The following is a 15,986-nucleotide window of genomic DNA, read 5'->3' on the forward strand; positions in this document are numbered from 1 at the left end:
CTGTGCACCTAAAACCCGCTGCAAGGCATCTTCCTTCTGGGACAGCTTGCAAGGCCTAGACGTTCTAGTTACTTGAAAGCTCTTTGTGAGGCTCATCACTAGTATCTGTACGTCTGTTAGTGAACTTATTCCTAGTGATGCTGGGAAGTGTTTACATGGGGGAAACTGAGGCACAGACACACCCTGATGAGAAGCAGGCCTTTTGTCACTACGCCAGATGGAAAACTTAGGAGGAGCCAGGAGCAAAATCCCCATGAACTCCAGGGTGCTGATGTCATAACTGTTGTTTAACAGGAGAGGCTGTTTCAGGATTAAAATGAATTATATAGTGTGCTATTGTAAAAATATTCAAGTACACTAGGTAAAGGCTGTCTTGATGTGTCAAATCTTCAACTTGCTGGCCTAGAATGGGTTCCTTGTTACACCTGTAAGTACCCAAGAATGCTTCCTTTCTCCAGCCTCGGTGCAGCTGAGCACAGCAATTCCCACTACAATTGCATCTTGGGATGTGGCTCTGAATGAGAGCTAGGTGGTGTAGGGTGACATACAAGTTTTGCAAGCAGTCTCAGGAATGTGAAAAATCCCGAGGGATAGCTCAGTGGTTTGAGCATTGGCCTGCTAAACCCAGGGTTGTGAGTTCAACTTTTGAGGGGGCCACTTAGGGATCTGGGGCAAAATCAGTACTTGGTCCTGCTAGTGAACGCAGGGGGATGGATTCGATGACCTTTCAAGGTCCCTTCCAGTTCTAGGAGATAAGTATATCTCCATATATTATTGACCCCTATCCTGCCCCCACCTAGACAGTGTTATGTGCTGACATTTGCTCCTACTTCTCATGGAGGTAGTTACTAAGCTGATAGGAGACCACCAGACATGTGCAGCTGCACTGATGTGAATTTCTAGTGTAGACCGTCTCTAAGATCTTCCCCTCCCCAGAGTTGGCAGCTTCGAGGGGCCAGGAGTTGTGCACAAGCCAAGCTGTTGGAGCAAAGGGCCTTTCTGAACACTTGTGCCTAACGTTACATCTGTACTCCCTGCACAAAGGGTGCATCTTGGAACGTGGAACAGATGACAGCATGTCTCTTCAGCCTTGCAGCTGTCCAGCCCAGGAATACATCCCTTTCCCTTTATGAGATGAGTGACTGCAACACATGGATCTGTACAACCACGGTCAAGGCAGTGGCTGCTAAACTTCTGTATCCTGCAAAGGGACAATGGTGGTAGAAACTTCCCCTAGTAACTAAGCTCTAAAATGTAAAACAAAAGCACATGAGAAATTCCCAGACTATAATCTTAGTGCCATTCTGAACATATGATGTGGGGGTTTTACACCGTGGCTTGATTTGATCTCTAACTTTTTAGAGTGAGGTTTTACGTGCTCAAGGAGAGTCTCTTCTATACATAATCTGGAGTGCTATGCATGTCCTTGGGGAGGCGGGGGAAACTGTCGTACTGTTAGATCAGGGGTAGGCAACCTCTGGCACATGTGCCAAAGGCGGCCTGTGAGTTGATTTTCAGTGGCACTCACTGCCTGGATCCTGGCCACCGGTCCGGAGGGCTATGCATTTTAATTTAATTTTAAATGATTCAACATTTTAAAAACCTTATTTGCTTTACATACAACAATTGTTTAGTTATATATTCTAGACGTATAGAAAGAGACCTTCTAAAAACGTTAAAATGTACAACTGGCACGCGCAACCTTAAACTAGAGTGAATAAAGGAAGACTCGGCACACCACTTCTGAAAAGTTGCCAGTCCCATTCGCTGGCAGCTTAGAATGGAGCTAAGATGTCTCTTCACTTCAACTGCATCTCAGGTGTGACGGTTAGCGCGGGATCATGGCAACTGTGGCAAAAGTATGTGTCCGCCTTTCATAAAGACATTCTCTAGAACACTGGAGTACCTCCTGGCCCGGCTGTCACTGCTAAAAGTACTGCCTTTGAAATGTACTAGAGGAGCATGGCAGGTCATTCCTTGCCTGCTGCTCCTGTGTTTAAAGCTGCTGCATCCTTTCCTGCGAGGCAATGCCTCTGCGAGTGAGGGGGGCACAGGCTGGGAGTTATCCTGCGTTTATTCCTACTAGCTAACGCCACGATCCCTACTAATAAGCGTTATGGGACCTTATACAAGAGGAGCTGCAGATGGTCACATGGAAGCTCCCTCTCCTTTGTTGTTTGTGGTGCCCATAGGTCCCAATTAAAATTGGGCTCATTGGACGGGGTGCTGCGCAAACACAGCAAAAGGCAACACCTGCCCCAAAGAGTTTAGTTCCTTTCCAAAGCCCAACCGGGGCATTATGTGCTCACTTATTTTTCCTGTCTTCTACCTCACCAGTGCACAGAACAGTTCACAAAATTAAAGCAGCCAGGTTGTAAATGCTCCTTGTCCTAGAAGGAAAGCAGAGACTAGAAAGCACAGGAGTCATGGCAGCTATTTTAAAGTCGTTTAACCAGTACTCCCCAGCCCTGCTAGGAGGATTTGGTGAATATGGTTTAATTTGGGCTTCAGCCATTTTAGAAGATGTTGGCTGCTTAGAAGCAATACCAGCAAATGGTTGAAAAAGCTCTGCTGCTATTCTCTGTACGAGCACTAGATGGCAGCATTTGCTTTTCGCAAGGCAGGAAAAAGATGCTTAGGGGATTTTTGGCACATGTGAGATTAGCTTTGAGGGGTGGAGAGAAATCACTTGGTTTTTTTTGCGGGAGGTGGAAGGGGTTGAAAAATCCATTCCCATTAAAATACCACCAAGCTTATCAACCCCAAATGCTCAGAAATCATGTCAATGTCTCTTAAAATCACCAGATTGTTTTAAAATAAGATTAAACAAATGAATTTTAGATTCTGTTTAAGAACATAAGAATGGCCAGCCTGGGTCAGACCAATGGTCCATCTAGCTCTTCCAACAGTGGCCAATGCCAGATGCTTCAGAGCAGGCATCCCCTTTCTTTGCCTTCTTGAAAGCCTTCAAGGGGTTATATTATCCAGCTTTTTTGGGGCAACCTGGGCACTTACTATTTTGATTAAATGAAAGCTGAAATTCTCAGGTACTTATCGAACTCCAGGAGCTGATGCTTTAAAAAACCCACCCAACGGTATGAGCCAAGAAACAGAATCACGAGAGCTAGGAAACGTTGGACATCATCAGAGCAGACGGCATGAAGGAACCAGCTCAGGATACAGGCCTCTGCTATGTTTGTCCAGTTAAGGGGCTGAGTTTAAAACACTGCTACAAGCAATAGGATGCGTCTGGGCACTTGGGTAGAGGCTTGGCAGAACAGGGTTTGAAAGCCGTGCTGTACTTAAGAATCGACAGACTAAGCAGGGCCAGCCCACAACATTTTGGCGCCTGAGGTGGGGAGCTCAAATGACGCCCCCATGTCCCCTCGCTTGGGCCAAAACTTTGAAAGGTCTCAATTCTGCCTTCTTCCTGTTCTACTCCTCTCACGGTACTGCTCTGCTACCTACCCCAATAAAGAAGAACTAACAACTTAAAATGCCATGTTCAAAAATTTTAAAAAGAACAGGAGTACTTGTGGCACCTTAGAGACTAACAAATTTATTTGAGCATAAGCTTTCGTGGGCTACAGCCCACTTCTTCAGATGCATAGAATTGGTGCACATATATTCCAGAACAGCCTTTGGAGTTGATTCTGCTGAAATGTATCTTGAAAGGGCTTTCAGTTCATCACCTAAATCACTCGCATCAATATAGCGCATGTCATCATGTGTCAACACTGTCTCTAGTGTCCTGCATTGCTGGTGTAGTAGGTCTTCTTCAGGTATAGTGAGGAGTTTTGGATTATCATACAACATCCCAAATATACTGCTGTGATCCTTGAGCTGCATGAAATGTTCTTCAACCAACTGTATTGCACAATCTAGTACCTGGTTAAAGAATTCAACTTTGAATTGTTGTTTGCGGTCTCTCATGGGATTATCCCGTGCCTCGTAATCAAAATGTCTTCTTCTTCGGTGACTCTTGTATTCTTGAATGGGTGGGAAAATAGCTTCAGTGTGAAGTTCCTCTGCCAACTTCTGTGCACTCTTCAGAACGTTTTGAAATCCCTCATCTGACCGGTAAGACTGTAGGTATGACTTTGCTTTGTCCCGTTGTTCCATTGCTCCAGACATTTCAAGGTCAACACCTTGGAGTCTCTTGCTTACAACATTTATTTCAAACAGTATGTCATGCCACAACACTAAGCCACACAGACATTTGAAGTTATGTATGTTTCTGGTGATTCCATTTCCCTCTGCCACTGTTCTCCCACGAACAGTTCCTGTCATAGCGTTATCCTCCATAATGGCAACTATGGCATCATCTGTCTTCCCAATTTAGTGTTTGATCGGCTTTATTGCCTTCACTCGACTTTCCCATCGTGTGGCACTCAGTGGTTTCAGTGTCAGAGAGGATGTTCCCAGATGTTGCTTCAAAATTTGCCATTGCTGAGTTGATGCAGAGAAAAATACATAGATGCTTTGAATTACATTAAAAAATTCAGCAGCCTCACTAGAAGCTGATGCTGCATCACTGACCACCAAGTTCAATGAATGAGAACTGCATGGGACCAAAAAAGCCTGAGGGTTTAATTCTCGGATCCGTGTCTGCACTCCTCTGTTCTTTCCTCTCATGTTGGCACCATTATCGTAGCCCTGACCTCTCATGTCAGCTATCGCAATTTCTGTATCTTCCAGCTTTTTAAGAAGCATGTTTGTCATACCAGCTCCTGTAGTATCATCAATGTCAATACATTCTAGAAAATGCTCTCGGACAGTCACCATTGCAGGGACATTTTCACTAGGTTCTGTTGCTGTTACAAAATGCACCATTAAAGTCATTTGTTCTGTATGACTGATGTCAGGTGTGCAGTCCAGAATAACAGAGTAATATCTTGCTGACTTCAGATTTGCCACAATCTTCTCTTTGACTTTTGTTGCCAGTAACTGTATGATCTCATTTTGAATTGTATTTCCAAGCTAGTGTTGTGTGTACATTTCTTGGGTGGTGATTCTTCTTAGATGCTCCTGGAGTACAGCATCAAACTCAGCCATGAGCTCCACAATTGTCTCTGGTGATTTGCTGCTTTCTCATGGCATGCCAGATTTCTAGCCAGATTCTTCCAGTCCTTTGTTCCCGTAGAACCCCGTGTGGCTGGAACATTAGACAGGCAGAGTTTGCAACAAAAACAGTATGCAGCATTCTGGGTTTTTGAGTACATAAGCCATGGCCTCTCCACTTCGTCACCATTGGGGATTTCACGCCAGTAATGTGTTGGATGGAAACTTCTATTTTCATTGTCTTTGGGGAACATAAAGTTTTTCACTTGCTGTGGCCCGTGCAGTACAAGGAAATCCCTCAGGCTACTGCTCAAGTGGGTCCACAGTCCTGGATCCTTTAGACTTAAGGAACTAAACTTAGCAGCAGCTGTTTCTTGCACCTCCACCACATTCTTCTCTGATCTACACTTTTCTTCAGGAATGTGCATGGTTACATCCATGTGAGATGGAGATATGGATGCTGCAGTGGCTGCCAGGTGACCTGCACTCTGACTAACTGGAAGATCAGGCATCTCCTCACCACTCCCATCCTCACTGGGGCTGGAAGGCTCAGCGTGAACATTTGTGTATGTCAAGTTTCAGAGTAACAGCCGTGTTAGTCTGTATCCGCAAAAAGAAGAACAGGAGTACTTGTGGCACCTTAGAGACTAACAAATTTATTAGAGCATAAGCTTTCGTGGACTACAGCCCACTTCTTCGGATGCATATCATCCGAAGAAGTGGGCTGTAGTCCACGAAAGCTTATGCTCTAATAAATTTGTTAGTCTCTAAGGTGCCACAAGTACTCCTGTTCTTCTATTTGTGTATGTGTATCTCAGGAGAGCTCCTTCCTGCTTAGATAGAAAAGCTTCCTTTGCTTGCTTTCTTTTTCTGAATGCTGCCCCAGAGGGGCATTTTCTTCTTTCACTCATGACGGCTGTTCTGTGCCAGCTAGAGTGGCTCTCAACACTCAATTGAAAGGGACAAATAAGCAGGCTGGTAGCAGGGCCTGAGTGAGGGAAGATATCAGCGTCTTCAGGGCCTAACTGGCTCCTACTACTTCAGTTGACTGCCTGTTCTCCTCAAGTGGGTTCAGGGAAGCAGCAGGAGACAGGAAGCTCCCTGAGAAGCTGGTGTGAATCAATCCAGGCTCCTGGGGGTGCTAGAGAGATACATAAGAGCAGGGCTGGCTCTAGGCACCAGCAAACTAAGCATGTGCTTGGGGCAGCACATTTTCAAGGGCAGCATTCTGGCCATTTTTTTTTTTTTTTTTTTTTGGTGCTTCCGGTGGCAAAAGCCTAGAGCCGGCCCTGGCAGCAGCAACACGTCATGCGCGGGGGGCGCCCTGGGGCCACTGCAGTTCGCACCGCGGGGGAGCAGCGCCCACACCTTGTGGCTGGGCCGGGCAGGCTTCGAGCGAGAGACACTCTGGCTCGGGGACACCCCACAGGGCACACGGAGCTTCCTGCCGGGACTGGGCGAAGCGGCCCAAGCCACCCAGGGACTGTGGCAGGGCGGCCAGGAGCAGCAGCGGGGCCATAGAGGGCGGGGCGCTGTCGTGTAGGGCCTGCGTCCCGCTCTCCGGGGCTCCACTGCCTCTGGGGCTACCCTGCCCCGGCTCCTCAGCCCTCTGCCGGGGCGCTCCCCTGGCTCTGCCCTCCCGGGTCCTGGCCAGTCCTGGAGGCGGGAGCCCTGGATGGAGGGACCCTGGGCTGAGGCGTGGACTGGGAGCCCCGCTGCTTACCCCGACCCTGCCAGCGCCGGACCGGCTGGAGGTGAGGGGGGAGCGGGCAGAGTCATCACTGGTGGGGGGGAGCCCAGGGCTGGGGCAGCAGGGGGTGTGGGTGGGGGAGAGGGGGAGAGAGAGCCCAGGATTGGGGTGGCAGGAGGTGCAGGTGGGAGGGGGGAAGAGAGAGCCCCGGGCTGGGGTGGGGGGCAGCCAAAATTTTTTTTTGCTTGGGGCAGCAAAAAACCTAGAGCCGGCCCTGCATAAGAGGCTCCTCCTCCTCTCTCTCTCCCTGCAGCTCCTGCTGCTTTCTGTCAAGTATCAGGGGGTAGCCGTGTTAGTCTGTATCTACAAAAACAACAAAGAGTCTGGTGGCACCTTAAAGACTAACAGATTTATTTGGGCATAAGCTTTCGTGAGTAAAAACCTCACTTCTTCGGATGCATAGAGTGAAAGCTACAGATGCAGGCATTATATACAGACACATGGAGAGCAGGGAGTTACTTCACAAGTGGCGAACCAGTGTTGACAAGGCCAATTCAATCAGGGTGGATGTAGTCCACTCCCAATAATAGATGAGGAGGTGTCAATTCCAGGAGAGGAAAAGCTGCTTCTGTAGTGAGCCAGCCACTCCCAATCCCTATTCAAGCCCAGATTAATGGTGTTGAATTTGCAAATGAATTTTAGTTCTGCTATTTCTCTTTGAAGTCTGTTTCTGAAGTTTTTTTGTTCAATGACAGTGACTTTTAAATCTGTGATAGAATGACCAGGGAGATTGAAGTGTTCACTTACTGGCTTGTGTATGTTACCATTCCTGATGTCCGATTTGTGTCCATTTATTCTTTTGCGGAGGGACTGTCCGGTTTGGCCAATGTACATGGCAGAGGGGCATTGCTGGCACATGATGGCATATATGACATTAGTGGATGTGCAGGTGAATGAGCCCCTGATGGTGTGGCTGATGTGGTTGGGTCCTCTGATGCTGTTGCCAGAGTAGATATGGGGACAGAGTAGGCAACGAGGTTTGCTACAGGGATAGGTTCCTGGGTTGGTGTTTCTGTGGTGTGGTGTGTAGTTGCTGGTGAGTATTTGCTTCAGGTTGGGGGGTTGTCTGTAAGCAAGGACTGGCCTGCCTCCCAAGGTCTGTGAGAGTGAGGGATCATTTTCCAGGATAGGTTGTAGGTCGTGGATAATGCGCTGGAGAGGTTTTAGCTGGGGGCTGTATGTGATGGCCAGTGGTGTTCTGTTATTGTCCTTGTTGGGCCTGTCCTGTAGTAGGTGATTTCTGGGTACCCGTCGTGCTCTGTCAATCTGTTTCCTCACTTCCCAAAAACTTCAGAAACAGACTTCAAAGAGAAATAGCAGAACTAAAATTCATTTGCAAATTCAACACCATTAATCTGGGCTTGAATAGGGATTGGGAGTGGCTGGCTCACTACAGAAGCAGCTTTTCCTCTCCTGGAATTGACACCTCCTCATCTATTATTGGGAGTGGACTACATCCACCCTGATTGAATTGGCCTTGTCAACACTGGTTCGCCACTTGTGAAGTAACTCCCTGCTCTCCATGTGTCTGTATATAATGCCTGCATCTGTAGCTTTCACTCTATGCATCCGAAGAAGTGAGGTTTTTACTCACGAAAGCTTATGCCCAAATAAATCTGTTAGTCTTTAAGGTGCCACCAGACTCTTTGTTGTTTTTGCTGCTTTCTGTTATTCCCTCTCCCCTTTTCTCCTGCCTGCCTGTTATGTCTCTTGTGCCCTCCTTCCTCCAGCACAGCACTCCACCATCTCTGTGCATCTAGAGCAGAGACAATACATAGGCACCAGCAGCAGACACCATTTTCTACACTCTGGGGCCTAGTGGCGCCCCCCACAGTCTGGCACCTGAGGCAGCCGCCTCAGTTCGCCTCATGGTAAGGCCAGCCCTGCATACGGTTGCGTCTATGCTACAACTGCACTTCTCTGGCGCTGCAGCTGTGCTGCGGTAGCACCACGATATCACCGCTTCCTACATCGATGGAAGGGGGGGGGAGTTTCGCCAATGTAATTAATACATCTCTCTGAGAGGTGGGATCTAGGTGGACAGACGAATTCTTCCATCTATGTAGCCACGGCTGCACCAGGAGCTGGGTCAACCCAACTACGGCACTCAGGACGAGAAATTTTTCACAGTCCTCAGCGATTGAGCTAGGGCGAGCGAATTTTTAAGCGTTGCCCAGGCCTACCTAATACAAAGGGGTAAGCATGGGGCCTTGACACTGCTGGAATGGCATCAAGGGAGCCTCACGGCAATGGAGAACCAGGTTCATAGTATTTAACGAGCCTGTCTCAAACGGGCATGGCTCTGTCCACAGCGACATTGTTCTAGTATGTTTAAACATGAATCCCAGAGTGGGCGTGGTGGCCAGGTGAGAGGAGACTTCTAAACCAGCATCCGCACTGAGGGGTGGAGTGTGGGATTGTGAGAGCTGCTGACTCCAGAAAGGCCAGTGCCTCCTCGGGAAGCGGAGCTCAAGGATGAAATAAGGGGTGTGGCTAAGGACCGGGACGTGTTCTAGTCTCTGGGCCACCGTAGACTGGCTGCGTGATTGTGGACTAGTGAATTAACAGCCTTGGCCCTCAAGACAATGTGAACAAAGGAGACGATGTGACCACTGCTGTTATGGCCAAGTATGTTGTTTTACACACCCGGTGGCATCTCTGGGCCTCAGTTCTTCATTAGTAAAATGGGGATAACTTTGGGCCAGGGACTGTCTCTCACTGTGTGTGCAGCACCCAGCCCAATGGGGACCAGATCTACTGTAATCGAACTAACGATACACACTCAAGCCTGTTTGGGGCTCGACTAGGTTGTTCCTGGTGCAGCGACTGCTACTCACAAGCCCGAGGTTTTGGTTCATAGATTTTAGCAACAGAAGGGACCATGCTGGGTCTCCAGTCTGGCCTCCTGTGTAACAGGCCAGAGAACCTCACTGCCTAATTTCTGCAGCATCTGAGCGAGCTTAGAAAGAGACAGCCAGAGACACCACCGCAGCCCTACACTCACTACTACATAAGTGGCATTTAAGGCGGGTCTCTCTCCTGCTCCTTTCAGTTCCTGGCTGCTGCTTTAGAACAGCCGCTCGCTGCACAGGGGCCGTGCAGGCTGAAGGCCAGTGCAGGGTGGGGATTCTGCAGTCTAACCCCCTGCCTCGTCCCTGCCTTCCAAGGACACCCAACCACTGAGCGTTCACAGCTGCCTTTGCAGGCGGGCAATGGCCTTAAGGCGTGATGTGCTCAAACCAAGCGGGCACTGCCAGGCTTGCGCCAAAGAGCAGCTGTACCTGGATAAACTGCCCACGTCACGGTGGGGTCCGAGCTGCCCTGCATCCCAGAGAGCATCAGGGAGCTGAATCCGCTGCAATATAGACACCGATTAATAGTTCTCAATGGATTGTTCCTGATCACCTGAGTGCAGCGAATGGGCAGCGTAGCCATGTTGGGCCCAGGACATTAGAGAGACAAGAGCTTTTACTGGCCCAATTTCTGCTGGTGAGAGAGACAGTCCCTGGGGGGAGGGAGGTGCTGAGAGCTCAGTCAGGGGCTGCAGGGCCGAGCCCGGAGCTCCTCCCCAATTCCGCCCCTTCCCCCGTGGCCCCACCCCATTCCACGCATGGCCCTGCCCCCATTCCACCCCCCCCCCGCCTCTTTCCCCCAAGACCCTGCCCCCTGCTCGCTCCTTCCCTGCCCCCTTCCCACCCTGAGACCACAAAAGCTCTGTGCCCCCACTGCAGTTCAGAGCCCTGGCAGGGAATGAGAGCTCCTCCAGTCCTGGGGCAGTGGCAGGGGGGAAGATTTTTTGGGGGGGCCCAAATCTGCTACTGCCTCTCCCCCACTCCAGCGGCACGAGGTTTGGGGAGGCCTCCCCTGGCCTCCATTACTCGCTGTGTACGTCCAGCAGGGTTTATGGCTTATGAATGATCCCTGGTAATAAAGATGCTGCAGTGGGGCCCGTGCTCTGCGATTCGCCTGATGCCTGAGCCAAACGAGAGGCCAGTATCTGATGCGTCTGAAAAACGCCAAAAGAAACCACAGAGGAAAAGCCAGAGTGTGCTTAACCGATTGCGCCCTTCTTCTCGGGGCACAGGTGACCTTTGTACAGCTGGGAGCATGGGGGTGCCCCTGCCTTCGTCAGTGTCATTAGATGGCACAGCAACCCTTTACGATACCAGGCGGGTGCCAGGTACACCGTGGCTCCAAAGCACGTACTGCTGGGCCCGTCTGGCTCACTGGGGCCCCTCTGCCCTGGCTGCTTGCCCCGTCGCTGCTGTGCCCCATAAGTCCCACGCAGACCTGGTCCCAGCTGCGGGTCTGACATCACACCCTGCTCCACCGCGAGTCCCGGGCTTCTGCTGCAACCTACTCTACGCAATTCCCTCGAGGTTTCTTCCTGCTGCCTTGCCACACCATGGCTGCTTCCCAGAAGGGCCCCGTCCCGTGCTGGCTCGGGGTCTTTTCATGGAGTTTCTGCCCCCTCCTCCTACCTGGCCAGCCAGGAGCGGGATCAAAAGGAATCATAGTCTCCTGCTTGGCAGATCCGGCCGTTAGTCCACTGAGCCGCTCCCCCAGGGTGATGCTAGCAGCTGCTCTTCTGCATCTGTGCAGGTTTTAGGTAGTGGGGGGGCCCACCCCCTTGTTCTGGGGGCAGATATCTATGTTCCTGGCTGGGAGGCCAGGTCCTTGGGCAGACACTTGGCTTAGCTCTGCAGCTGTGATCCACCGGGGGTTGCAACCCAACTGGGGCTGCCTCCAGCTCGGCCCTGCTTCTTTGAGGAGCTGCCAGGAAAGCACAGGCCCAAACCCTGTCTCCTAGGAGATAAAGTCTCTCCCCTCTTTCCAAGGCCTCTTTCCTGCCACGCCCCAGTTGCATGGCAGAAGCTGGTTGCTGCCTTGCCGTAAGGGGCTGCCCTAGAGAGTCCTGGGCTACACTCAGGCCTCTGGCCCCTCAGCGGCAGGAATGACCTGGCATGAGGGGGAGAATAGGATGGGGCAGGGACAGCAACGGCCAACAAGACAGGCCTTGGCAGGGAGGGCGTGTCCACCAAACAGCCTGGCTCTGGGGCCAGCCAAGGAGAATAAGGAGCGCTTTGCCCCGCTAGGTTGTGGGTTCGCGTTGATACTGCCTGCTATTGCCAGGTGAGGGCTGCTTGGCTTATGAGCACTGAGGGGATGGGCACTCAGGCTGGTTTGTGCCAGGCAGGTGTCCATCCTATAGCACAAGAGCCACCTTTGCCCTTAGCACCAATTTGCTACCTTGTGCCTGGGCTTGGTCAAGGGCTGAATGGCCAAGGGGGCCTAAACGCTTCACAGCTGGGCACATGGGTCAGGGGTGGGCCATGGGCCCAGCTGAGTGTCGCTCGCTTCAGCGGGGTGACCCGAGCAGGGGTTAATCACCGGCCTCCGTGCCCCTTTCACCAGTTTCACCGCAATAAAGGCGATTTCAAGGTGAAACCAGGTTTTCATTCATTTCTGCTGGAAACCCTGGGAGAAAACCAGCACCTCCAACTGTTTTGCCTCTTACAGGTGTGGTTTGCCTTCTCTCCATCCCCCACAGTGCCGGGGGATTGGCAAGCACACGCCAAGGCCAAATTCCTTCAGGACAGCTCCCTGGTGCCGGCTGGTGGGGCACGTAGCACTGAGTGCTTCCCTGCTGGCGCCGGGCCTCACACCGCAAGGACTGGGCTGGGACACTGTGACGCAGCTGGAGGTGAATGTCACACAGCCTGCAATGCACCAAATTCAACATGGGCTTGTCCTCTTTGTTTGCTGGAGAACGGCCCTTTCGTTGGCTCAGGTGCAGGGAAAAGGTGCCAGCGGCAAGTCTGGAGAACAAAGATCTCGCATGAGCCCTGCACGAGATACAGCAGGGGCAGGGCCCCTGACCTCCAAACTGCGCCTCCAGATCACCCCGAGGGCCCCTTTCAGCTGAGGCTGCCAAGTGATGTGGCCACGTGTCCCTCAGGAACCAAAGTGACACCCTCCAAAGCTCCTTTTACACAGCCCTGGCCTGATGTGTGTTCACAGCACCCACACCCTGCACTAGCTACCCATCCCTTTCCAGGCACTGCTCCAAGGGCTGCTCATGGTGACAGAGCCAGAATACCCTTGAGACCGATTGTGGTTATAATCTCAGTACAAGGCTCAAATAACGTCTGCTAGAGGCAAATCTGACGGCAAAGGAACTTTTTTTGTTTGTCTTGCTTCTTTGTGCTCCCGTTTAATAAAAGAAAACCCCCGTCAATTCCTCATGGATGCCTCACGTGCCCCGTTCCAGCGTGGCACACGGCTCGGGGGAAATTGAGGGCTGAGCAGCAGAGGCGGAAACTGGGGTGCTGATGAACTTGTGTCTGAGGCACTGGAAATGCCCTGGGCCCTCGGAATTGCTGCGTGTGTTGTTGGCAGGTTTCCAGTGGCAGGGCCAACCAGTGGTGCTGGAACAAGTTTTACAGTGGGGGTGCTGAAAGCCAGCGGTCCCCAAACTTTTTACCTCGCACCGCCCCTTACCCCTGGCTGTGCCCCCTCTCCCCAGAGCTGGCTCCAGGATGGGGGACGGGGGCAACGCAGACGGGGTAAGGGAGCTGAGCCTGGAACCACAACTGGGGGTGGGAGCAGAGCCCCAGCTGTAGGTCCTGCAGCTGGGACCCCCCCCCCAAAACACTGGGGGTTCTGCAGCACCCCCTGCACCCATAGTTCCTGCACCTATGGGGCCAAACAGTGATGCGCTTGATGCATTTCAAGAGCTAGCAAAGCAGGTGAAGCAGATGAGAGCCGCAGGCTCGAGGAGCTGATACCAGCGGATCGATACAGACTGGCGAAGCGCTGGCTGGTTGGTGCAGGAGTGAGCCGTGAGCTATGCTGGAGGGAGGATTCTGGGTCAGGCAAGTCTCTGGCGGGTAAATAATTAACAGCTTCCTCATATCCTGCAGTCGCCTCATTGCCCCTGGAGCCGAACTGGCCTTCAACAGCAGGATCACTCCCTTCAGAGCTTGCAGTGCGTTCCTGCCTGCGGGTGATTCTACAGCTCTCCAGGAGATGGCTGGCCTGAGCTTGGTTAGGCGCACCCTGTGTGGAGAAGGCTTTCATTACACAGACGGGGCTTAGTGAGATGTCCCGGAGCATCCCTGCTGCTATGTTCTGGGAGGTTTTTGCCCACTGGGGGTTAGGTTGGCCCTGCTCAGCATCATGGCATCTTTGCTCCCCTACATTTCCATCAGTCACAATTCTTCTGCCTTTGGTGCCTTCGCCAGCTCTCTGAAATGTGCCACTCTCTGTCCTCTCCATAACGCCCCTCCCTTAGCCCCGACCCACTCCCTATGGCCCTGGTGCCCTCTTTCCCTTGCCCGCTCCGTGGGTGTGAAAAATGTCCTGCTCACGCCACTCAGCTCGCACCCAACATGATCATGGCTTGAGCTCAGTTTAGGGGCAATCCCGCAGAAATGCCCCTCCTCCACATCCCTAAGGATCTAATTGCTGCTGTTGGGTTCCTGCTTGGTAGCCATATAATGCAACTATCCCTTTTTAAATTTTAATCAATGAGAGGCCTCCTCTACAATGCACACTGACGCGGGGAGGAGGGTCAGTATCAGGAGGTCCTTTTTCCAACTGAGCAAACTGAGGCACAGTGCAGGGAAGTGACTTGACCAAGGTCACCCACTTAAAGCAGTGGCAAAGATAGGAAGAGCAGCTAGGCATCCTGACACCCAGGTGCCGGCTCTAACCAGTAGGCCATACTGCCATGCCTCAGCCAGTCAGTTCCATTGTGCTTGTTTTCACAAGGGCTTTACATAAACAGTGGAGGTGCAAAGCCCTTTTACAATCTCAGAAAGGCGGGCAAATTCAGCCGCACAAGCGGCTGTCTGGCTCCACGAGGAACACTGTGCAATACACATGCCTGCCTGGCAGCGTGGAACACAGTTCAGGGGTCTAGCGAGGGCCGAACAGCAGGGCGGTAACTCAAGTGGTGGAAAATGTGTATATGGGGCAATGCACCAAGTCCTACCACCATGAGCATCATTAAACTATTACGCCATGAGCCAAACAGTCCAGCAATTTGGTTGCATTTGCCTCTGGGGAAGTGGCCTGTTCTGTGATCACCCACCGGACATGAAGGGGCGGCTGCCTTGACAAACCATGATGGGGCCAAGGAAACTGACCCAGCTGCTGACCCATGCAGGAGTTGAGAAATTCATAGGCGCTCGGGCAGGTGCCTTGCTGTGTCTCAGGCCAGGCGAGCTAGCAAAAAGCCCCAAGCGGTCAGACAGCTACAATCGTGGGCTTTTGAACTAAGGCATCCGAAGAGCATTGCCCCTGGCAGAGGGAAAGAATTCAGAGAAATGCTACCCCCCTTCCTCTGCCACACCCCACAGCAAATGGCTGCAGCACAGCACACAGCTGGGGGGCCAGCAGGAGATAAGACCACATGCTGGTCACATGGCTGGGGCTGTGTTGGTAAGTGCCAGGGAGAGAGAGCACAAAATGCACAGGCCCAATGCCCCTTTCCCAGCACTTTGCCCTGCTCAAGGGACAAGCCTGGCACCACTAGGTGGCGCTAGTGTGGCAGCCAGAAAGCTGCTCCCAGTGATGGTGCGTGTACTCCATGGTGCCCCTGCCCCGAATCCCAGCCTAGCAGCTTGTGCTGGGCCAGAACACTAGCCGGTGTGTGGTTCAGGGCCCTCTGGCCTGGGCCAGTCTCTCGCTCTAGAAATCAACAGTGAGAGGTGCAGAGTGTGAGCCGTGGTTCTCAAACTATGGGTCGGGACCCCCAAGTGGGTCACGACCCAGGTCACCGGGGCCAGCATTAGACTTGCTGGGACTCGGGGCTGAAGCTGAAGCCCGAGCTCCCCCCACCCGGGGGCGGCAGGGATCGGGCTCCGCCGTCCCCTCCCTGGGGGGGGTGTCATGTAGGAACGGTTGTCAGAATGGGGTCGCGGCCCAATGAAGTTGGAGAACCCCTGCTTCAGGTGGCCGTTGTGGCGTAGATACTAGCTGCTGCGTCCCTGAATAGCTGCACAAATGCAGCAGCTACAGCACAGGCTGGAGAGAGGCAACCATCAGGGAGTGGGGCTATCTTGGGCTGGGCCAAAACACTGTGATGCCAAGATCATAGGTCAAATCAGAGGTCATCGATCAAATCTGCAGGCCGCCAAGTCAAAGGTCAACGCTAGGCAAAATGATCTTT

Source organism: Malaclemys terrapin, chromosome 9, assembly GCF_027887155.1.
Source record: "Malaclemys terrapin pileata isolate rMalTer1 chromosome 9, rMalTer1.hap1, whole genome shotgun sequence".
In the NCBI taxonomy this organism is placed as follows: Eukaryota; Metazoa; Chordata; order Testudines; family Emydidae; genus Malaclemys; species Malaclemys terrapin.